At 43.9% G+C, this 24166-nt stretch overlaps 1 long non-coding RNA gene across 2 annotated transcripts; it reads right to left on the reverse strand.

The window, feature by feature from the left end:
• Nucleotides 1-7929: 7929 nt before the first annotated feature.
• Nucleotides 7930-22082, reverse strand: LOC131516933 (uncharacterized). 2 transcript variants are annotated; one of them, XR_009264296.1, is made up of 3 exons: nt 21727-22082; nt 11804-11906; nt 7930-8097 (listed from the first exon to the last, which is right to left on the reverse strand). It is a non-coding gene; the product is annotated as an uncharacterized LOC131516933 (long non-coding RNA). The 2 variants fall into 2 exon arrangements; XR_009264297.1 differs by lacking the exon at nt 7930-8097 and adding an exon at nt 9431-9728.
• Nucleotides 22083-24166: the final 2084 nt, after the last annotated feature.

The following is a 24166-nucleotide window of genomic DNA, read 5'->3' on the forward strand; positions in this document are numbered from 1 at the left end:
GTGGCAGCGATGTTTACTATTGCTCTGATAGGAGTGCTGGGATGGTACTTGAGGTGGAGAAGAAGGCCCAAGAAGTATCTGCTTACATGCCACCTGTCTCCTGTTTAATGTATCATTCACCCAGATCGGCATGGGCCATGTCAGCCAAGCCCCTCAGAGGATGGATGAGGAGTGTGGACAGGCCAAGCCCCAAGTCACAGGAGGAGAATCGGGAGAACTGGGTGCTTCCCCACTGCCCATCAAAAAGCCCTGTCTTCGGTGTGCCAGGGTAGCTGAGTCAGTTGAGCATCCAACTCTTGATTTCAGCTCAGGTCACGATCCCAGGGGTCATGGGATCGAACCCTACATCATACTCTGCACTGAGCGTGGATCCAGGAGTCCCTCTCTCCCTCTGCCCTTCCTCTTTCTCTCTCTCTCTCTCTCTCTCTCTTTCTCTCTCTCTCAAATTAAAAACAAAATAGCCCAGGGGCGCCTGGATGGCTCAGTCAGTTAAGCATCCGACTTCAGCTCAGGTCATGACCTCACAGTTTGTGAGTTTGAGCCCCACATAGGGCTCTGTGCTGACAGCTCAGAGCCTGAAGACTGCTTTGGATTCTGTGTCTCCTCCTCTCTCTGCCCCTCCCATGCTGATGCGCGCTCTCTCTCTCTCTCTCTCTCTCAATAATAAATAAACATGAAAAAAAAAATTTTTTTTTTAACAAAATAGCCCTGTCTTCCAAAGTTCACTCCACATGGGCCTGTACTTGGACTGCTCCTACCTCCTACTCATCCTCCAGGTCTCAGCTCAAATATTCCTTATTCAGGGAAGCTTCCGAGACTGACCCCCTACACTAGACTTAGACTCCTTCTTCTGTGTCTCCATGGTGTACCCAACTGCCTCTTTAAGACTCATGAACTTGTCACTTGTTTACTGTCTGCCTTTTCATCGTAGACGAGAAGCTACTTAAGGAAAAGGAGCACATCTGGCACCTAGTTCATGTTCAGTAAGTGTTAGTTCTGATTGAGCCAAGAGAAACAAGGTATGCCAACTGCTCAAAATCAGGTTCAAATCACTACCAACAGTGCCTGCTGCGGGCTGGCAGGCTCCAGCAAGTCTCCGAATTCCTCACTCCAAACAGCATAGAAGCCCACACTTGTCATGAGGAATAAATGAATGAATAAGTAAGTGAACGGAATTCCTGGGTATAATTACAAAGCTCTGATCCATCCCAGGATGCTGTGTCTTTGTGACTGAAGATTGCTTGATGGCCAACCGCTGCTATGGCTGGTGTTTGGAGCTTATTGTATGCCAAGCACTAGGGTTACATAGTGGAGAAACGTGGTCCCTGTCTTCATGGCACATCAGACTCAGAGAGACACAATTAAATTATTATGTAAATCTATACAAAATTGCCACTGAAAGGGCCACCCTTGAGAGGTTAGGAAGGCCTCTCTGCAGAGATAAGGACCACTGCTGAGTCTGAAGGCAGTAAAGGGGGAAGGAGCATCTGGAGAGAGCAAAGGCCTGTCAGCAGGGATGATGCTTGAAATGAGGCTGGGGCAGTAGGTAGGAATCTGGGTCCTCCGGCCTCTGGAAGAATGTTGTGTTCATCTGAACAGCGGTGGAAGGAAAGAGCTGGAGTGAGGGCCAGGGTGGAGTGGGGGTTGTGACAGAATCTGATTTGTGACTTAAACCCGCTGCCCAGGCTGTTCTGTGGAGTACAGATCAGAGGGGGCGTGTCCCTGCTGGGAAACTTGAGGCTACTGCAGCAGTCCGGGCCAGACATGTTGGTGGCTTGGACTTGGCTAGTGGCTAGTGGACACACGGGAGGAGGGAGCTGCAAGAAAAGCTTAGGAGATAAAATCAAAGGGACTTGATGTCAACACTGAATGATGCTGCCACCCCCCTTGGAGAACTGAGTGAGTGAGGCACTGGTCACCAAACCCACTCACATAGCAACACAACCCGCAGTATTTTTTTTTTTTTTAAGTTTATTTATTCTGAGAGGGAAAGCTAGCGGGAGAAGGGGAAAGAGAGAGGGGGAAAGAGAATCCCAAGCAGGCTCTGCACTGTCAGCGCAGAGCCCATTGTAGGGCTCAAACTCACAAACCATGAGATCATGACCCGATCAAGAGTCAGATGCCCAACCGACTGAGCCATCCAGGCGCCCCCGCAGTATATTTTTTAGCACAGATTCCTGGGCTGTCTCTGCCAGAATTTGGTTCAGTCCAACCACGACATCTGCATTTAAACACATTACCTCAAAGATGATGATGCCTCCTGTCCGCAGGCACTGATCTAAGGGAATCTGTGTCTCTGACCCTAGACCTGGAAGGCCCTAGGTGGAGAAGTATAGCCTATGGCCCTGGGGGTTCCATTTCCTGCTTGCTCCAGAGCCACTTCTCCCTGGGAACCTGCATAACATGCTGATCCAGATACATTCCTCATGACCACATGTAAGAGTCTGAGGAAGGTCACCCAGAGTGCCCTGTTTCCACTCCCAGGCCCACACACATGGATTCATGCAGGCGCCTGTGCGCACACACACACACACTCCTAACATTCTCAGGGCTAGGACTAAGAAACCACTATGTATATACCACTAGACTGCACCTTTCCTGGTAGGTTCTAAGGATTTGGGGTACCAGTTCACCCTATAAATGTGAGTTCCCCAAAGACCTAGCAGTTTGCAAGGAGAGATTCCACAGACAGACATAAACTCAAGACTGGGGCGGTCCTGCACAATTCAGGGGCTAGCAGGAAATGTGCTAAATTTAACTGCCTTCTTGGGATAGACACCAAAATATGTGTGCTAAAAATGCAGTCTGCTTTCATTGCCAAAAAGATGGTGAAAACTTGATGAATACCTCTCTCCCTTCTGACATATCACACTATAAGCCCACAACTGCAAGTGCAGTTCATGACCAGATAGAAAACAATCCTGTTGGCTGATAATAAGCACAATGTCTAATAAACAGTGAGAAACATCACTTTTCTCATCCTGTGAGCTTTCAATTCCTACAGAGTTCTCCCTGGAGAGAGTCTGGAAGGTCTTTTTCCTCTGGGATCCCTCCCTCTTCTGCCCTCCCACAAAGTCCTAGTCTGTCTTGCAGAGGCAAGCCAAACATGGGATTTTGAGCGTCAGTCCCAACCCCATCCAGGCGAAATAGCTCAAAAGAAACCATCTCTTCTCTTGCTAATGTTGACTGCTTTTTGTGGCATAAATTCAGCATTATTATGCTAGAAGTCTTTGTCTTTATCCTACTAAATAGCACTCTTCAATAGGGTAAGGAGAAAAGACAATCCTAACCTGACTTTCATGGGAATCATGCATTCTTAGACAGATTACCAAGAAGGATTCATTGTTGCCAATGGATGTACAGAACCCTCCCCCCAATTCAGGAAGATAAAACCTCATTCTCTCAGTTGGTAATTCTATAAGGTGGTAAGAGGAGCCCACAGCAGACCTGGCCTTGCTAATGATTAAGTTCCTTCCTCCAGTGTATTCTGAAGCAGGAGGAAGACTTTGTTACAATTTGGCAACATCGTATATTAATTGATCCATATGAGCATAAATTATACAGGCAAAATACACCTGAGACATGCTAGTTACTAAAAAGGACTGAAGGACTGAGAACAAACTGAGGGTTGATGGGGGGTGGGAGGGAGGGCAGGGTGGGTGATGGGTATTGAGGAGGGCACCTTTTGGGATGAGCACTGGGTGTTGTATGGAAACCAATTTGACAGTAAATTTCATATATTAAAAAATAAATAAATAAATAAATAAATTAAAAAAAAAAAAAAAAAAAAAAAAAAGGACTGAAGGACTGTGGCTGCAGGCGATATTTTCATCTTTTCAACTTGAAGAGTGGCTTTGGAAAAGAAAGAGCACTGACAACCCATGTAGTGTCACGGATCGGGATTTGGGGGACAGCTGTGACTTATGACAGAAGATTTATGGGCCTCTGATAAATGTCAAGGTAACTAACACAAAAACCGGTCATCGTGTACTTCCTAAAATTGTTGGAGAAAGGGAAAGATTTCCAAATAGAACTGCAAAACCATATAATACAGCTGTGGTTTTCCTACATGGGTCTGTGGACTGGAGCTGGTCCATGACAAAGGATTTCAGGTCTATAATGAAAGAATATTTTTTTCAATATTTTTAAATTCTGAAATTATGCCCTTTCTAACCTTTTCAGGATTAAATTGTTGTTCTCCTATGAAAAGATGATGATAGTCTAAGATTGTTTGGGGGTGGGAGGAAATGTCATTTCCTGTTGCCAAACACATGAATTTGGGAGATTTTTTCCCCTGAAATTTTAATTAATTTTAGTAAAACCCTAAAGTCTGGGAAGTGCTACATTTTAGAAGACCAGACTGGGAAAGGAACTTGAATTTTATCAGAAGAAGATAAATAGATTATATGGAGCTCATGACTGGTGGATGACCCTGGAAAGATAACATTGCTCAGAGGAAGTAGATCTAATTACAGTTTTCAACAGTAGTGTATATGTCGAAAAGGAAATCACAAACCTTCTGAAAAGAAGCCTTTGGATGTGGATAAAAGAAGAAATGAACAGGAAATAAAACGTGGTAGGAGTTCAGAATAGATGTTAAAATAAACAGAGGACATGGGTGATGCTTTTTTAATTCAAACTGTAAAAGTGATCCAAGGCAGGATATGGCTGTGCCAGGACATCAGCTCTTTCTGTGGGAAGCAGAGCACCTAGTAAGTTTTTGGCCCACTAACAATTTCACTTGCTACAATGTTGAAGAAAGATGGCCAGACATAATTTTTACAGATTTCAAGAGGTCAGATCTTAAAATGATCCAAGGAAAATTACCTAAGGGGCTCAAAAAGGGACAGAGAGTTCTCAAATGTGAAGTTCTAGTAGTTTTCCCCCAAAGGATCCTGCTGAGGAAGGAAGGAGGGCCGCTGCACACTCTGTCTTCTGATGTGATCAAACTGTGGGCTGAGATGAAGGTCACATCTCTTACATCAAAAAATGTATCAAACAGGTAAAGCAAGGACAGTTCATATGAAAACATTAAACCAATACGAAGGTTTTAGTGGGCTGGAAGCTCAGTTTAAAGCAGTAAAAGATGAAGCTGCCAAAAAACCCAATGCAATGTGTGGTAAGTGAGCCCCCTTATTCTCTGATCTGAGTGCAGGTTCAACTCAGAACATTTTTCTTTCTTTCTTTCTTTCTTTTTTTTTTTTAATTAGTTTATTTATTTTGAGAGAGACAGAGCGCAAGTGGGAGAGGGGCAGAGACAGAGGGAGAATTCCAATCAGGCTCCACACGGTCAGTGCAGAGCCTGGCATGGGACTCAAACTCGCACAACTGTGAGATCATGACCTGAGCTAAAACCAAGAGCCAGAGGCTCAACCGAATGAGGCACCCAGGAGCCCCACATTTTTCCTTTTTTATGTAAACAAAACATTATCATCGTGGAAAAAGAAGTCTTTAATTTTTTTAAAATGTTTATTTATTTTTGACAAAGAGAGAGAGAGTGTGAGAGAGAGCATGAGTAGGGGAGGGTCAGAGAGAGAGGGAGACACAGATTCTGAACCAGGCTCCAGGCTCTGAGCAGTCAGCACAGAGCCCGACACGGGGCTCGAACTCATGGACTGTGAGCTCATGACCTGAGCTGAAGTCGGACGCTCAACCCACTGAGCCACCCAGGCACCCTGAAAGAAAAGTCTTTTAAAAATCCAGCCATGGGGCGCCTGGGTGGCGCAGTCGGTTAAGCGTCCGACTTCAGCCAGGTCACGATCTCGCGGCCCGTGAGTTCGAGCCCCGCGTCAGGCTCTGGGCTGATGGCTCGGAGACTGGAGCCTGTTTCCGATTCTGTGTCTCCCTCTCTCTCTGCCCCTCCCCCGTTCATGCTCTGTCTCTCTCTGTCCCAAAAATAAATAAAAAATGTTGAAAAAAAAAAAAATTTAAAAATCCAGCCATGGGGCTGGGGCCTGTTTCAGATTCTGTGTCTCCCTCTCTCTCTGACCCTCCCCTGCTCATGCTCTGTCTCTCTCTGTCTCAAAAATAAACATTAAAAAAAAAATCCGGCCATATTTATACCATCCAGAAATAACCGCATTAAACATTTTGGAATATTTATGCATTTATATGTTTATATATGTGTGTATTTATATTCTAGATACATATACATATATATGCACACACATTATTATATATAAATATATATTTACCAGGATAAAAGCATACTGACAAAGTGCTTTATTAAATGTTTTCTTAACTTCATTGTTATAAATCTCTTTTTACATCAATAAGTAAAGAATGTAAAAAAATATATCATTATTTTAATTGTAGTCCTTTGTGTAGATTTGCAATAATGTATTGATTCATTTCTCTATTGTTGGATTTTAGAGTTCTTTCTGAATATTTTTAGATTATGAACAATGCATGAAGCACCTTGTGTATTCATTTTTGCCTGTTTGACCAATCCTAGATGTAAAATTGTAGAATTGAAGGGTATGCAGAATATTAAGGTTTTTGATAAGCCCCAAAATAGTTTATACCAAACAATCAGAAAAGGGAAAGCAAGCCAGCAGAAAAATAAATGTTTTATCTTTGTGTACAGGACAAACAATATGAAAAAGCAATTCACAAAAGATACACAGATAGCCAATGAACACATGAAAAGATATTCAGCCTCACTAGTAATACAGTAATACAAAATAATAATGAGATACTATTTTTTACATGAATATTGTCAAAAAAATTTAAGATTGACAATATAATGTCAAATGTGAGGAAAATGGGCATTTTTATATAATGGTGGGAGAGGAAATTGTTACCACACTTTTATAGACAATTTAACAGAATCTACCAAAGTATCTAGTTAAATTTATTTATTTTTCTCATTAAACCTTTTGTTTCCTCATTAAGCTTTTTTTTTTAATCTACTGAAATTTAAATTTTCTTTTTTTAACGTTTATTTATTTTTGAGACAGAGAGAGACAGAGCATAAACGGGAGGGTCAGAGAGAGGGAGACACAGAATCCGAAACAGGCTCCAGGCTCTGAGCTGTCAGCACACAGCCTGACACGGGGCTCGAACTCACGGACCGCGAGATCATGACCTGAGCCGAAGTCGGCCGCCCAACCGACTGAGCCACCCAGGCACCCCTAATCTACTGAAATTTAAAATGGGCATGTGGGGTGCATGTGATTCTTGCTTTCAGGGTTATGAGTTGTGTAGTCCCAAGAGTCCCATGTTGGGTATAGAGATTACTTAAAAAATAAAATCTCTAAAATATAAAATAAAATTGGGACTCCTGGGTGGCTGAGTCAGTTAAACGTCCGACTTCAGCTCAGGTCATGATCTCATGGTCTGTGAGTTCGAGCCCTGTGTCAGACTCTGTGCTGACAGCTCAGAGCCTGGAGCCTGCCTCTGATTCTGTTTCCCTCCCTCTCTGCTCCTCCCCTGCTCACATTCTCTCTCCCTCCCTCAAAAATAATAAACATTAACAAAAAATTTTAATAAAATAAAATAAATAAAATGGGCATATACTAGGAGCCATGAATCCTAATAGTCAAAATTTATGCCAATAAATGTTAGAACCATTTATGAATCTCAGTGTCCATTGGCTATAAAAGTGACATCTAAAATTATATTATGGAAAAAAATAAAAATATATTATGTAGTTTTATAGGTACTGACATGCAAAGATATTTTAAAATATCAAGTTGTGGACAGTTCATGTAACACCATTCCATTTTTGTAAAATAAAAGCTACTTGTGTGTGAATAACTATGGGTATGTCCCATAAACATAAAATATGTTTAACAATTTTTGCTGCTACAGAGTGGAATTGGCTGGTGAGACTCTCATGTTTCCCTTTATACACTTTTCCACTGGCTGAAATTTGGCAACGAGTGTGTACTTTTATGATTAAAGACAAAAAAGCTCTCCAGTCAAAGGTGATCCTAATTTTGACTTATATTCGTGTTGTTGGTTTCAGGGGTGAGCTCCTTGAGGCCGGAAGCAGGTCTGCTTGCCTTGTTTTACACAAGGTCTAGCACAAATACATACCTAGGGTTGACAAAGCAGAGAAGCAGAGAGCACTGTGGACTGGGCTCCCTGGGCTGGCTATGTAAAGACAAATGCAAAAAAAAAAAAAAAAAAAAAAAAAAGGAAGAGGCTTAATTTTCCCTGCTGAAAATCAACCAAGAGACTTCTCCCTTCTCCCTTTTCTTAGACATTTACTTTAAAAAGACGTGTAACAGGGGCGCCTGGGTGGCGCAGTCGGTTAAGCGTCCGACTTCAGCCAGGTCACGATCTCACGGTCCGTGAGTTCGAGCCCCGCGTCAGGCTCTGGGCTGATGGCTCGGAGCCTGGAGCCTGTTTCCGATTCTGTGTCTCCCTCTCTCTCTGCCCCTCCCCCGTTCATGCTCTGTCTCTCTCTGTCCCAAAAAAAATAAATAAAAAAACGTTGAAAAAAAAAAAAATAAATAAAAAAATAAAAAAATAAAAAGACGTGTAACTTCTTTCTCTGTCTCTTTGAAATATATAATACAAATCTTCTAAAAATCTAAATGAGCCTCTGGCCAGTTTTGTAACCCATGATGCCTTTTTTAATTTTTGACATTTATTTATTTTTGAGAGAGAGAGAGAGAGAGCACGAGCAGGAGAAGGCCAGAGAGAGGGAGACGGATCCGAAGCATGCTCCGCGCAGTGAGCACAGAGCGCAATGTGGGGCTCAAACCCACAAACCATGAGACCATGACCTAAGCTGAAATCAAGAGTCAGCCACCCAACCAACTGAGCCATCCAGGCACCCCACCCGTAATGTCTTTCTTAATGACCTGGAAACCGTCTCCTTGAAGTGTAATCTTCAAGAAAGTCAGCACCCCATCTCCTTCACTCCCAAACTACCTCTTCTAAAGCCAGTTAGCTAACAGATGGTCACCCCAATTACCAAGTGAATTTAGGATGAACTATGCGTGACAAATGGAGCTGTCAAGTTCTCTTGAGGACTCATTCTTTATCTTTTTTTTTTAATGTTTATTTATTTTTGAGACAGACAGAGACAGAGCATGAGTGGGGGAGGGGCAAAGAGAGAAGGAGACACAGATTCCGAAGGAGGGTCCAGGCTCGGAGCTGTCAGCACAGAGCCTGATGCAGGGCTCGAACCCATGAACCGTGAGATCATGACCTGAACCGAAGCTAGAAGCTTAACCAACTGAGCCGCCCAGGCTCCCCACTCATTCTTTATCTTGACAAAATGTGCAATTCGTTGAACCTACTGGGCTATATAAAAGGGTGGGATTTATTTCTGTCTTCACAGTCTCTTTAGAGGATTGCCTGGGATATTCATCAAGTAGCCAGGGCTCAAGGGTGTGAGAGCCCCTGACTCAGGGGCCACCAAACAGACTAGGTTCAGCCACTTGCTGCTGAAAAAATTCAAAGGCAGAGAGACCAGTGAAGGTAAAACAAGGACTTATTACCATCCGGCCAACACTGGAAAGACAGTTGATTAGCGTTTCAAAGACTATCTCCAAAGTGCCAAAAAGAATTCCAGGTTTATATAAGGAAAACCTGAGGCAAAGGTGGGTGGATACTTGCAGGTGGGCAGTGAAGGTCAAATCAATCACTGTCTCAGAGTCAATCACTGGCTGTGACTTGTGGCTCAGGGCAGTCTAGTTACTTGAGAGGGTGGTTTCTGTTCCCATCAGGGGTTGCTTTGCCCTCAGGGTCTTCCACTCGAGCCAAGAGACAGGCTGAAAAGACAAACCCAACTAGAAATTTGAGGTCAAAATGGAGGCAGCAGAGGTCCTCCTTCAATCACGTTAAGGTTTCGGGACGCCTGGGTAGCTCGGTAAGTTAAGTGTCCAACTCTTGATTCTGGCTCAGGTCATGATCTCACGGTGGTTCCTGAGGTCGGGCTCTGCTCTGACAGTGTGGAGCCTGCTTGGGATTCTCTCTCTCTCCCTCTCTCTCTCTCTGCCTCTCTCTCTCTCAAAAATAAATAAGTGAACTTAAAAAAAAATCACATTCTGGTTTCATCCTTACTTAATAGTCAAGTCGTTTTCTTTCTCTTCTACCTTTGTGGAGAGGCTATTTGGGTTGGCAGGGAACTTGGTTTTTAATTATATTTCCCCAACAGCTGCCAAGTGATCAGATGGGCTCATACATCTTTGGAGGCCTGGGAGCTCCCCAGGCTCTGTCTGCTGCAGCCTGGAGCAGCCCTCTGGGGCTGGGAGGAGGATTCATGGAGGCCCAAGGCAAATGAGGGCAGTGGGAATACCTTAGGAAAAGGATGTCACATCAATGAATGGAGAGCACTGCTGGGGGCCACTTGGACACACTTCTCCAATCCCCAGGCTTTCTGGGACCAGATGGCAGGCCATTTTTAAGGTTCTGTCATTTGAGGAAGGGGAAAACCTACTTCCCATTGGGTCTTAGAAGTGGAATGAATGTATAGAGTACCAGACTGGCTCAGTCGGTAGAGCAGGAGACTCTTGATCTCAAGGTAATGAGTTCAAGCCCCATGTTGGGCCTAGAGCTTACTTAAAAAAAAGAAAAGAGGGGTGCCTGGGTGGCTCGTCGGTTAAGCGTCCAACTTCGGCTCAGGTCATGATCTCACAGTCTGTGGGTTCGAGCCCCGCATTGGGCTCTGTGCTGACAGCTCAGAGCCTGGAGCCTGCTTCCGATTCTGTGTCTCCCTCTCTCTCTGGCCCTCCCCTGCTCATGTTCTGTCTCTCTCTGTCGCAAAAATAAATAAAAACATTAAAAAAAATTTTTAAAAAAAAGAAAAGAAAGAAATGGAATGAGTGCAAAAGTGAAAGTAAATATAGACTGACTGAAGCAAAGTTTTCACGCAGAAAAACCATCTCTTGGGTTGCCTGGGTGGCTCCCAGGCACCACCTGGGTGGTGCCTGGGTGGTCAGTTAAGCACCCAACTCTTGATCTTGGCTCCTGTCATGATCTCACCGTCTGAGGGATCAAGCCTGGCATCAGACTCTGTGCTGACAACATGGAGCCTGCTTGGGATTCTCTCTCCCTCTCTCTCTGCCCCTTCCCTACTTGTGTGCTCATGCTGTCTCTCTCTCTCTCTCTCTTTCTCAAAATAAATAAATAAATGTTTAAAAAAAATAATATTAGATAAACATCTATTGGACATATCTAGTGTGAGAAACCCTAATGTAGGTTCCTGGAGAAAAAGGGCCAGGGACCCAGAAACCTGTAACACCACGTTTTCTGCCCTCAGTGGCACTTCTCTTCTTGGGGAAGACAGACTAGCACACTAAACCCACGAAGAATGAACAGGCCTAAAAGAAAGGTTTTTCAGTGAGCTGAGAATGTAAGTGCTTGGCTAAAAGTTCCCAGTGGGGACTTAGAAATGTGTTTGCTATTTTTAAATCCAAACCCAGAAACTTTTGGTCAGTGTTTTAAAGAGTTTCTGGAGCTAGGAAAGAAAGACAACTGACAGCTCATGAACGTCCAGATGTTTTAGGTGAAACTTTCCACAGAGGGGACATAATTCTGAGGCCCTCTCAGTGCCCTACAGGGAAGCAGAGGGCCCTACCTTCCTTCTCTCCACTAATCTGACCCCAGACACCTGTTCTGTCTCTAATCTCGTGGGCCTCAGAGCCTTAACTGCTCTGAGATGCATTGCAACAGTAAGCTGCCTCTAGTGCCAGGGGTGCCCTGGGCAGGCCCTCCCAGCCAAAGGGTCTAAATCTTGGAGCTTGAGTCCACTTAGAGGGAGCAGGCTCTTCGGTACATGCGAGGCCGCCTCAGTTTCTACAATTCCCACTCCTGGCCTGCTAACCCCCAACTAAATTCCACTTACCTGAGCTCACCTTTCATCATCTGTTACCCACAGGATATGGGTGTCAGCTTTGGGAGGATTGCCCATCAACTTAAGTTGTAAAATGTTACAGGAACTTGCAATGCTGTAAGAACAGAGACACTGAATATAGAAATGGCCAATAGCCAGACCACATACGACGGTAGAATCTGGCCCACAAACTCTGAAGCAACCAGGCAAGGAAACCAAGCTACAACCCCTGCAGCAGTCAGCCCAGAATGGTCAGCCCAGAATGGTCATAATAAACACAAAATTCTGAACAGTGGTTATCTCCGGGGTGGGAGGCAGGGCATACACTAGGGGAGGAACCCACATGAGTAATTCTCAGTTTGGGATTCAGGTAGTGGGTTCATTGGGACTCAGTATATTAGAAAGCTTTATAATTTAGACTCCAGTATGTATTTTGTTAAATAACAAATATTCAACTGAGTAGATTTTATTTTTATTTATTTACTTTTTTATCAACTGAGTAAAATTTTTTAAAACTATTTTTTGTTTATTTATTTTTGAGAAACTTTCACACATAATGGGATCTATTTTGGATCCTCCATTTTTTCCCTCCAATCTACTTGCTATTTTTTAAAAACATTTTTTTAACGTTTATTTATTTTTGAGAAAGTGAGACACAGCATGAGCAGGGGAGGGGCAGAGAGAGAGAGAGGGAGACACGGAATCTGAAGCAGATTCCAGGCTCTGAGCTGTCAGCACAGAGCCCAACGGGGGACTCAAACCCACAAGCCGTGAGATCATGACCTGAGCCAAAGTTGGCCGCTTAAGTGACTGAGCCACCCAGGCACCCCACAACTGAGTAAATTTTAAAGATCTGATTGTCTTTAATACACAATTCATGAATTTGGCAACAAGAAGGGGTCTGAGGAGATGCACAAAATGGAAGGTTTTTATAGAAGAAAGGTAGGGAAAGAAAGTTATTAGCAAAAGAAAAGGATTGTTCCAGGCAAGGCAACTTTTCTTGATGGGGGAAAAGCAAGGGGTCTTATCAATACAGATTACCTCGTCTTCCTTAGAGCCATGGAGAAGACTCACAGGGCAGACTCATTGGCGCTGATGGAAAAATTCCTGAATGATAGGTTAAGACTATGTTTCTGGGGGAGGTTGAAATTGCAATTAGATTACGTATCAAGCCCTGGTTTGGGGACTGGATCTAAATGACACACCATTTTAGGCCTGCGTGTTTACCATGTTAAATTTATTCTTTGGCACATGTCAAAATTTATATTTAAAAAGCTAAGGGCACCTGGGTGGGTTACTCAGTTACTGCAAATAAAGACAAAGAGAAGCTACATCTCTACATGGGAATTTTGCTCAACCTTGCTTGCCTAGGATTCCTGGGATAAGGAATCGACCCTGTCTTCCACCATCTGCATTCTACAGAGGGGTCGGCAATACTCAGAACAACTCTCACAGAGGGGACTCGGCAATACTCACATTAGCCTAAATGAGGCAGACTGGCCAGCCCTCAGCATGTCCCGTGCACAGGGCAGCCCAGGCTTGGGCACTGTCATGCTGAGGTTTCTACTCCCACAAACAGGCTCTGCATTCTCAGTACCAAAAGGGGCAATCCTATGGGAAAGTCTCATATTTGGGTCCCGTGCTTAGACCCCACTGGGAGAAAGTGGGGCAAGTTCGGTTCAGGTAAGAGCATGCACTTTCTGAGAAGGATCCAATTGTGGGGGGTCCTTGGGGGCACAATTTACAAAGCTGTTTCTGAACTGCCATTACCTGAACCTAATGCCCCTGAAGCCCACTTAGGAAAGAAAGCAAACCCAAACATGTCTACACTAGCAAGAACTAGAGTAGGCACAAGATTAATACCACCGGACATATCTCAGAGAATCTTCCAGTGCACTGTCCTCCATCTGCCCCCTCTCCAGTGCCATTATAACAGTTGAGTCCAACTGCCACTCTATGTTACCCAATACCCTCCTCCCTAACATCCTGAAGTATTGCTATCAAAGTACCAAATCTTCAGTGATTTTCCACTCTCCAAAAGAAAAAAATCCAAGCTGCTGAGCCTGGCACTCAAGAACCCCATGCCTAGTCTCTCCAAAACTTACCCCCCAACCTTAGCTCCCACCTTACACACTCCGTACACATCATTTACTTCAATCTAGCCATTATCTTCACTCTGCCCCAAACTGGTCCTGTGCCCCCATGTGTCTTACCATTGGGAAAGTGTTCAGGCACCTCATTTCCAGAGCCCAGCTCTTGTCCTTCTTGCTGAAGCCTAAATTGGGTTGTCCCTCTTTAGACATACTTTTCTTGCACTTGGAATCAGGAATCCACAATGTAAAACTTGAGCGCTTTAAATATTTTTTTATTTAAATGTAACACATATATAGCATAGGCTCAGTGAATTACCATAAGGTGAGTACTCTCATGTAATCACCACCCAGATCAAGAGATAAAATGGGACTAGCACCCCAGATGTCCCTTTCAAGCTGCCTCCCCCATCCCAAAGGTAACCCTCCTCCTGATTTCTAACACCATGGGTTAGTTTTGCTTCTCTTTGAAATTCATATAAATTGAATAATAAAGCATGTATTATTTTGTGTTGGACATCTTTGCTCAACCTTATATTTGAGGAAATCAACCATGCTATTTGTGACTTATCTTCATTGCCATACACACACACCTGCACACACACACACACACACACACACACACATGCACGCCCTTAGTCATCTAGCTTAAGTGGGCCTCTGTTTTTTAAATTCAAAGTATGATGACTGAGGAAACAATATCACTTTTTCAGCCAAAAGTGATTTTTTTTAAATCCAAAGCAGAATTCTTACTCTACAGAAATTTATTTAACATGAATTACATTCATAAATTTATAGAGTAAGGCACAAATTATTGTTAAGGTCAATGGTTTTACAACATTATCTATATGAGGATAATCCTTCCAGAAAGTTTCAGGCTGCCACTTTATCCTGCTTAAACTCCAGCCACTCGCATGCCTGCTTTTCCTATACTTGAGCATGTTAATGGTTCTGACAACTAAGCTAACTATAATAAGTGACAAAGGCAAATATTTTCCAGACCAAAGAAACAATTCTATGATGAACTGGCAGGAGGATGCTACTTATGTTTGTTTGTTTTTTTTTTTTTTTTTAATTTTTTTTTTCAACATTTTTTATTTATTTTTGGGACAGAGAGAGACAGAGCATGAACGGGGAGGGGCAGAGAGAGAGGGAGACACAGAATCGGAAACAGGCTCCAGGCTCCGAGCCATCAGCCCAGAGCCCGACGCGGGGCTCGAACTCACGGACTGCGAGATCGTGACCTGGCTGAAGTCGGACGCTTAACCGACTGCGCCACCCAGGCGCCCCTGTTTGTTTGTTTTTTAACGCATTAGGTTCACTATATAATTGCTGTTTTATATTAGCCACCACCTCCCTCCAATTGTATGTGATCATCAAACCATAGAAGTTTGGAGATGAAAGGGTCCTAGTGTTACAAGCTCCCTCATTCTACACACAAGCCCAACACAAGTCAAGAGTCACCTAAGGTAACAAAGTATTGAAGGAATAAAAGCCAACTCTCCTGATGAGTTTATAGAAAGAAAACCAGTAAAAGTTGGGAAGTGCAGGCAAAGGATTCATGGAAGATATGAGATTTAAATTAAGCATGCTTAAATAACTTAGAGTCTTTCACTAGAAAGCAATGAGCATTGGGATGCATGCAGAAAGAGCCAGGATCTCAGTTATATGACTCCCTGAAGGCAGATTTTATTAATGTTGGTATTCCCTAATCCTGGTAATATATCAGAGACATGAGAGACTCCATAGTGAGTGAGTAGGAGTAAGGGAGCAAGCAAGTGAATCTGAAACCATATACTCTGGGGAAGCTTATGTAGAGAAGGGAAAAAAAAAAAAAATGGAACCTCAGTGAGGGCCTTCAGTTAAAAGGCAGAAGAAGGTGTCACCACAGGGAACAAGAAGAGTAGTCAGAAAGCAAAGCAGCAGAAACAGAATTATGCAGGGTTAGCAAGCAGGGGAGGAAAAATCCAAGATGGTAGGAGTGTCAGTAGTTCCAATATATGAAAAGGTTATGAAGAACGAGAACCAGAGAAAAAGTCATTGAGCAATTATAAAAAAATAACCACAGCAAAATGTCTACCACTAAGCTGGACTAGCCACATATTTTGGCCAGGTAGGAGTTGGGGTTCCAGTGCAGCTGGGAAGAGCAGAGAGCATCCATCACCAGCCTGGCACCATTGGCATGCCCCCTGAGCCCATTTCTCAGAGCACCCACTTACACTAGTGCCTTGAATTCTGCAACAAATAGAGGCAAAAAGTGCCCCCTCATATCTGTTTACATAAATCAGTGTGTATATAAATTTGAGAACTCTCCTAGAGGCGAAAAGGGACTGGAACTCTGATGCTAATTTTTTTTTTTTTTTAATTTTTTTTTTTTTAACATTTATTTATCTTTGAGACAGACAGAGAGAGAGAGCATGAACAGGGGAGGGTCATAGGAAGAGGGAGACATAGAATCTGAAACAGGCTCCAGGCTCTGAGCTGTCAGCACAGAGCCCGACGCGGGGCTCGAACTCACAGACGGTGAGATCGTGACCTGAGCCGAAGTCGGACGCCCAACCGACTGAGCCACCCAGGCGCCCCTGATGCTAATTTTTTTTAATGGTTATTTTTGAGGGGGTGGGCAGAGAGAAAATCCCAAGCAGGTTTTTCACTGTCAGCACAGAGTCCCACACGGGGCTCAATCTCACAAATTGTAAGATCATGACCTGAGCTGAAATCGAGTCAGATGCTTAACCGACTGAGCCACCCAGGCCCCCCAGATGCTCATTTAGCTTCAAAGACTTCAACATCTATCAAGCACCCTCCTCCAACACAATAGACCCTAAGGTGTTGGGTAAATGCAGCAAGCATAAATAACTTCAGATTGGCTTCAGAGAAGTATTTAGAATAAATGGTAAAAACTGGGTAGCACTGTGAGAACACTCGAAAGACTCACTTCTCACCTCTTTCCTGCAACCACCATTGACTCTACATGTCTCAGATCACCAGACTAGGTCAGGATCAGAGGGTAGAGAAGCAAAAGGCTCACCCTCCATCAGCCCCGGCTTTCATAGCAAGAATAGGGACAGGGAGTCACTACAAAAGCCTCTTGAGGTGCTGATGCCACTGGCATTTGCACAGCCCAGACTGGCCTTTGACGGGCAAGTGCAGGTTTGCTTCCATTCTTTACCACTCAACAAACATTTATTGACACCGCCTGTATGTCAGGCACTTTTAGCAGGCACTGAACACACATCCGAGGACAAGCCCAGTCCTTGCCCTCCAAGAGTTAATAGTCTAGAGCAGAAGGTTCATAGATGAACTTCAGGGTGTTCTGGGAAATCCCTTAAATTACATGCAAACTAGTGCATCTATATAGATCGCAAGGGGAAATGGGTAAAAGGGGAAAAGGAAATTCTCAAATGGATTTGTGACTCAAAACGGTTAAAAACCAGTGATTTGGGACCATCCATTTCCTTCATTTCTGAGCTCTTGTCAAGTACCCAAGTACTTACAGCACCTCTTCAGTGTCTCTAACCTTTTGCTGTGCTCCTGACTCCCTTCCTTACCAGCTCATGGCAGGCCCCTGGCGGTAGAGGAGGGAAGTACATCTCATCATGGCCGTCGACTCGTGGTTCCCAGGGGCTCAGCCCCAGGAAGGATAGTTTTATCCAGGAGGTGACTGCTCCTGAAATTTTGGATGACTTTGGGCTCATCTGGTAGGCAGACCACTGTCTACTCCCTGATGGGCAGCATATTTTGATCTCTTTCTAAGGTACTGGCTGTTTCCTGAGACTTTTCCAGACTAAACGCACACAGACTGGGGATGGAAGAACACTCTTCTCTGTTATGAGGGGTGAAAGAGATCTCAGCGAGTGGTTTAGACAAGGAAAAGGGCAGGGGGAGTGAATGCACTGGACAGAGCATTTCTGGCCTCCTAGTCCTATTTCTGACAGAGATTAATAAAATGTCATTCTGAAATGTTCGTTATTTAAGTACATTTTTGTTAGTGTGACTCCCTCTCAAACATGAACCACCCACCCCCAGAAACACTTTAGGGCTTCAAAAAGGAAAGACAGGGGCACCTGGATGGCTCAGGCGGTTGGGCATCCGACCTAGGCTCAGGTCATGATCTCACAGTTCATGAGCTCAAGCTCTGAGTTGGGTTCTGTGCTGCCAGCTCAGAGCCTGGAGTCTGCTTCAGATTCTGTGTCTTCCTCTCTCTGCCCCTCTCCTGCTCACGCTGTCTCTCTCTCTCTCTGTCTCTCTGTCTCTCTCTCTCTCTCTCTCTCTGTCTCTCTCTCTCTCTCTCTTTCAAAAATGAATGAACATTAAAAAAATGTTCTAAAAAGGGGGAAGGACAGATCTCCTTGGGCCGTCTCTTGGGTGATACCACCACTCTCTTCCTAGATGCTATACTATTCTGCTTATTTCTACAAGATATGAAACACATTTAAAGGGGGAAAAACGTATCAGAGTGTTCTAATGAGCTTGAACCACAATATTTTTTTTTTTTAAATCTAATGACCAGAAGCTAGGGCAAGTTATTTTTAAATTACCAGTAATTTTCTAATTCAGTTGGGGACTAGACTGTGTTTGTTAGCTTGTCTGGGGAAAACACTTCAATGGCTTTATGGCAGTAAAGCTTAAATAATGTCCTCAATGGTTTAAAACCATGCTGAGCTACACTGTTCCTCATGACATTGAGATGGCTTACACTGGGGAAAGAAATCCATGTCTACAGAACAGAAGGTGTCCTTGGGCCCAGATGGGGTTTTCACTTCTCCCTGGGCTTCAGGGATCAGGATCCTGCACCCAGGAATGAATGGAGCAGAGAGAGGTATGGGGAGGGCATTACGTGGCTGAAAGTAGATTCTGTAGCAACATGGCACCAGAATGAGGGATGAGGATAGTGTAAAAGAAACATAATAAAAAACACCTGTGTAGATTTGTGGCCGGTGGACTCCAAGAATAATAATCTCCTCTTGTTGTTTGTATCTTGCTCTATTGAATCCATCCTCCCCCCACTCCACACCCCTTTTCTACATTAGAATTTCCTCCTATTATCCCAAAGCTTTCCATGAAGTTTTGGTAGGTGCTACAGCTTGTCTCTGATGTATTTGGACAGATAACAGAGGGGCCTTTGTTTGCACGTGGGTTTGGAGGTCTGGGAAAAGAGTAGCAGTTGGAGGAGGTGGTCACAGGATGGCCGGAAGACCGGCCAACTGCAGAACCAGCAGAGTTTGGCAGAAAATGGGAGCATCCTCTGGGAATCATGTGGGAGGGGATCCAGTAAGCTACTGAATTTTCAGGTTGCTCATCAGGATCCAGGCTTGTGATTTTAAGCACCCAAGAGAAGGGTGGCATTTAAAGATCTGAGAAGCCAAAGAAAAAGACTTCAGAGTTAATGACTTGAGTTGCCCCATTTGTTCATAGCTAAAAACATCATGAATGTATGAGTAGTAAGACTTAAAGGAGTTCAGAGGAAGGGAAAGTTGTTCTTCCCCATGGCTGGGAAGGTTGCACAAGTGAATTTAAACTAGGTCTTGAAGAGAAAGTAGTAATTGGAAAGTGGGAGGAGTGGGGAGAGAACTTCTGTTAGGTACGCTTTGAACAAGGAATGGTCCAGGGGTGCCTGGGAGGCTCAGTTGGTTGAGCGTTTGACTTCGGTTCAGGTCATGATCTCGTAGTTCATGAGTTCAAGCCCCGTGTCAGGCTCTGTGCTGACAGCATGGAGCCTGGAGCCTGCTTCAGATTCTGTGTCTCCCTCTCTCTGCCCCTTCCCCACTCATGATCTCTCAAAAATGAATAAACGTTAAAAAAAACCAATTGAACAAGGAATGGCCTTGTCTGGCTGGAAACAGGTCTATATTCTCGAGTATCCATCCTCCACATTTCTTATCACTTTAGGTCCCATTCTTGAGGCCCAGGGATGAGAACATATTAAACTGGTCTCAGTGGAGCAACCAGAGGTGCTGAGGACATCTTGAGTTAACTGGTGCTAGTTCTAAGAGAGAGACCAATCATCCCTTAGGACACGAATTAGCCTAAGTGATTTACCTTTGGTTTTCTCATGCCTCACGTCGCCTTCTCAAAAGGCACCCCTATATCTTATGCCCAAAACCCTGCAAAATGCTGCAGATAGTGTTCATGTCTCCCCTTCTGGCCGCACCCCACAACTATTCTGCTCCATGCAAAGACTCCTCTGGGCAAGAGGTATGTTGTTTTCTCACTTTTATAAAAAAAATATATTTATTCATCACCTACTCTATGTCAAGCACTGTTCTAAGCCTAGGGGATACAGCAGCATATAGGCCAGTCCCTGTTGTCATAGTTTTCCATCCAGTAGAAAGACAGACAAAAATAAATACGTAAATAAAATATCAGGTAGTGCCATGAATAAAAAGTAAATAAGCAGCGGAAGGGGACAGAGAATGACAAGGAGGGATCTACTATACATAAGATAGACAGGGAAAGCCCTGTCTAAAGGGCTGACCATCTAAAGAGGTGACAGTGAGCAGATGTCACAAGGGGTGGGGCCCAAGCCCTGAGATGGATGTGAGTGGGTGTGGCTGAAGAACAAGAAGGCCACCACGACTAGAGCAAGTTCAATGGGCCTGGGGAATGAAGTGACCAAGGGGCAGGCAGAGACTCCTAAGAAAGGGACAGAGGAGGAATTATCCTGCAGCTCCCAGAGCATGGTCCACACCCACGCACCATAGCCACACAATGCCCATGGTCATAACCCACCCATCCCGCCCTTGGAAACAGCTTGCCTGCCATTTTCCCCTCACTCCCTCAACCAGACTCATTAAACTTTTCCAAAGCTACTATGCTTTGCAATTGGAAGAGAAAAGGGCAAATCTCCAGGGTTTGTTTGTTTTTTTCCCCAAGTTTTAATTTAAATTCCAGCTAGTTAACATACAGTGCATTATTGCTTTCAGGAGTAGCATTCAGTGATCCATCACTTACCTATGACACCCAGTGCTCATCACAAGTGCCCTCCCTAATGCCCATCTCCCACTTAACCCATCGCCCTGCCCACCTCCCCTCTGGTAACTATCAGTTTGTTCTCTACAGTTAAGAGTCTGTTTCTTGGTTTGCCTCTCTTTTTTTTCCTCTCCTTTGTTCATTTGTTTTGTTTCTTAAATTCCCCATATGAGTGAAGCCATATGGTGTTTTTCTTTTCTGACTGACTTATTTTACCCCAAGTTCTTAAAAGTGGTTTCTGCGCTCAGTGTGGGGCTTTAACTCACGACCCTGAGATCAAGAGTCACGTGCTCCACCAACTGAGCCAGCCAGGTGCTCCTACACTTCCAATTTTATTTATTTGTTTATTTATTTATTTATTTATTTATTTATTTATTTATTTACTTGTTACACTTCCCAGTTTAAAATTAGAGCAATCAACAACCGAGGGACTTGAAGTGGCTGGGGCCTTGTTACCACAGTGTTGTAATGAGGCTCTGGAGAAGCCCCACAACCTCTCTCCAGAGAGGGGAAAACTTCCCTCGGTGGATCAGTACTTGGGATTCCAAGTTTCAAAATTCCATAGAAACCAGGAAACAATCCAAATACACCAGGCCTGTACTAGATGCGCACTGAGTCACCAAGTCTCCCCAAAAAGGCTTATACCAAGTCCTTGGGACACGTAGGGATGTTACTCTGGAATGTAGATGAAAGTTAATCCAGCAGACCCACCAGACTGTCTGTGCTTGAGCTAAATGAATCTTATCAGCCACAGTTACACCTTTAGCTCAAGAGGAAAAGAACAGGAAGAGAGACTCTAAGTCCATTTCCATAGAATGATTCCCTTGCCCCATCACCCGCAGAACCCAACAGCAAGGGTCAGAGTCCTCTCACCTGAGAATTTGGTGTTCTGATGAGGCTAGAGAGGCAAGAAGCTCCTGAGAGTCTGGAAACCCCTCCAGTTGGGTGACCAGGAAAATCTAAGAATAGCTGCTTCTCAGCCCTGCGGGAACTTGGGGTCTGTTTCAGGTAGCCGAGTTGTTGGGAAATGAGGAGTGTCGGGCTTGTCAAAGAGGACCCAACACGGCCATGCTGAATAATAACAGTTGACACTGACTGAGCCCTGACTATGTGACATCCCAAGCACTTTATAGGTGTTCTCTCTAATCCTAGGAAGTAGGTGCTGTTATTAGGATACCCAGTCCACCCAGGGGTCTGAGGCATAGTGACTAATAAGGCACTTGCTTCCAAAGTTCCACAGTGAGTTAATAGGAGAGTCGGGATTTAAATCCAGGTCAGAATCCAGAACCTGTACTCCTGGGTGTTCTGTGCATGGCACCCTGGAAACCATTCCGTAGCCTGAGTGTAATCGGTATGGCTCTGAATATAGCCAGCACCAACTAATGTTTTGCATGAACGACTTTTTACTGTCAGGGCACTTTGCCTGACCAATGTCATGCAGATTGTTTCCCTTGGAAAGTCCCATGCTTCTGTGAGTGCCCGTTTGGTATGTACTCTTCATATCTCCAACTCCAGGGCACCTCCCTGCCTCATGCTCAGCATTCTCCTGGAACTGTTCTGGGTGAGATGCAAGGCAGAGGCTGATCCAGAGAGGGAACCTGGGGGCCCCGGCAGGTCCACTGAGGCAGAACCTAATCTGCGTCGTTGCCTGGTGCTTGCCCACTCTTTTCAGGGCAGCTAGGCACCATCCTGCTTACTCCATTCAGTCACATGAGTTGCAGCTACCTCCAGGTCTGTTTGAGGAAACGTTCTGTGGCCTCCTCTCTCCAATCAAAAGAAGAGCTATCTTGCCCCCATACACGGCCTCCACCATGCTAGACAGAGAGCATCTATGAGCTCTTGAAGACAATCAAGGCGGAGCAGCTACTTGGTCTCCTACAGAAGGACATCCCTTGTTGCGTCTAACCTAAATATTTCCTGACACACTCCTGAACATTTTTGCTCTCCATGAAGAAAAACAACAGAAGGTAACGACTGTCTGCTTATAATTCCAACAGCCATGTCTTTTGTAATTATGCAAATAGAGCTGATTTTTTCCAACTTTTTCTTATGAAAATGTTCAAATGTAGAGAAAAGCATAAAGAATAGTACAGTGAGCACCAAAAACCCACCCCCTGATTCAATTTTTTAATCACTTAGTAAGCATCTATGCTTCTATGGATAGATGAAATGTTTAAGGATAGGAAGGCATTTCAAATATTCAAGAAACTGAACTAATGGTCATACTCAAAAGTGAAATGTTGGGGCACCTGGGTGGCGCAGTCGGTTAAGCATCCGACTTCAGCCAGGTCACGATCTCGCGGTCTGTGAGTTCGAGCCCGCGTCAGGCTCTGGGCTGATGGCTCGGAGCCTGGAGCCTGTTTCCGATTCTGTGTCTCCCTCTCTCTCTGCCCCTCCCCCGTTCATGCTCTGTCTCTCTCTGTCCCAAAAATAAATAAAAAACGTTGAAAAAAAAATTAAAAAAAAAAGTGAAATGTTAAACTATTTCTAACTTTGAAATCAGAAAAATATAAGCTCCATATTCATTACTTTGATCTTGGTTAGAAATTGTAACTGAAGGGGCGCCTGGGTGGCTCAGTCGGTTGAGCGTCCGACTTCGACTAGGGTCATGATCTCACGGTCTGTGATTTCGAGCCCCGCGTTGGGCTCTGTGCTGACAGCTTGGAGCCTGGAACCCACTTCGGATTCTGTGTCTCCCCCTCTCTCTGCCCTTCCCCTGCTCATGCTCTGTCTCTCTCTGTCTCAAAAATAAATAAAAACATTAAAAAAGAAAAGAAAAAAAGAAATTGTAACTGAAGACAAAAGCCTTAATTAACAATTTAATGCCTTAAAAGGTGCTTTAAAAGAAAGGGAGACCATAGACATAGATGCTTAAAGAAAACAAAGCCCTAAACCAACCACTTCACCTTATTAGATACATAAGAAAATAGGCACCAGTTACTCAAAAATTTAGTTAAATCAGTATCTTTTCTGTATCTTGTACTTACAGAACTGGGCATGTGTCTAAATCAGCCAACTAAAAAGACCAAAGCACTTTCCTACATTACTGAAAAAAAATTTTTAAGTAGTTCCAAAGATAATTGTCTTCTAACATGGAAACTAAATATACTTGTTATAGGGAATCACATGTGTTTAAAATATTTGTTTTTGGAAGACTGCGTGTTCACTTAGAGTTGTAAATTCTATTTTCATGAAAGGCTGATTTATTCACCACTGTTGTTATCACACATATAGAAAATACAGTTAAATGAATGCCCAGGGAAAATCTCATTGCCTAAGATGCTTATATTAATAAATAAGAAATGATAAAATA

This window comes from Neofelis nebulosa, chromosome 7 (assembly GCF_028018385.1).
Source record: "Neofelis nebulosa isolate mNeoNeb1 chromosome 7, mNeoNeb1.pri, whole genome shotgun sequence".
Taxonomy (NCBI): Eukaryota; Metazoa; Chordata; class Mammalia; order Carnivora; family Felidae; genus Neofelis; species Neofelis nebulosa.